Here is a 565-nt window from a genome sequence, read left to right as displayed (position 1 = left end):
TTGAGGATATGTTTTTTTTAATCGATTTTAGAGAGAGATGAAGGGAGACAGAGAAACATCAATTGATCGGTTGCCTCACGCCCGTGCTCCCACTGGGGACTGAACCTGCAACTTGGGTATATGTGCCCTATCCTCCAATTTTGAGAAGAATAACACTTTTACTATTGATACTACTTTTATGTGGTGTGTGTGTGTGTGTTGAATAACAGCTGCAAAAATTTTGTTTTCATTGATCAAATTTTTACAAATCCATTGAGTTGTAATCTTGGATTTTGATTTAGCTTATCACTCATGTTTAATTTAGAATAGGTTCCTTTCATTAGGATACCCTGAATACCAGTTTCTTTAAATTTAAGGCATTTAAAATTTATCTACACTATCTACACTAATAAAAGAGAAAATGGTAATTGGCGTACGACGATACCCTTTTCATTGGCTAATCAGGGCTATATGCAAATTAACTGCCAACTAAGATTGGCAGTTAACTGCCAACAAGATGGCGGTTAATTTGCATAAGTAGGCACAATGCAGGGAGGCGAAAGGGAAAGCAGGAAGAAGCCCCCTG

The 565-nt window shown here is 37.3% G+C and overlaps 1 protein-coding gene across 3 annotated transcripts in view; it reads left to right on the top strand.

The window, feature by feature from the left end:
• Positions 1-565, top strand: part of USP3 (ubiquitin specific peptidase 3) — a 101,785-nt gene that overhangs the window by 21,609 nt on the left and 79,611 nt on the right. The window lies entirely within an intron of this gene.

The sequence above is a fragment of the Myotis davidii genome, unplaced genomic scaffold (genome assembly GCF_000327345.1).
Source record: "Myotis davidii unplaced genomic scaffold, ASM32734v1 scaffold461, whole genome shotgun sequence".
Classification (NCBI taxonomy): domain Eukaryota; kingdom Metazoa; phylum Chordata; class Mammalia; order Chiroptera; family Vespertilionidae; genus Myotis; species Myotis davidii.
The sequence above is the reverse complement of the archived record's forward strand: the minus strand, read 5'-3'. Positions and strand labels throughout refer to the sequence as shown.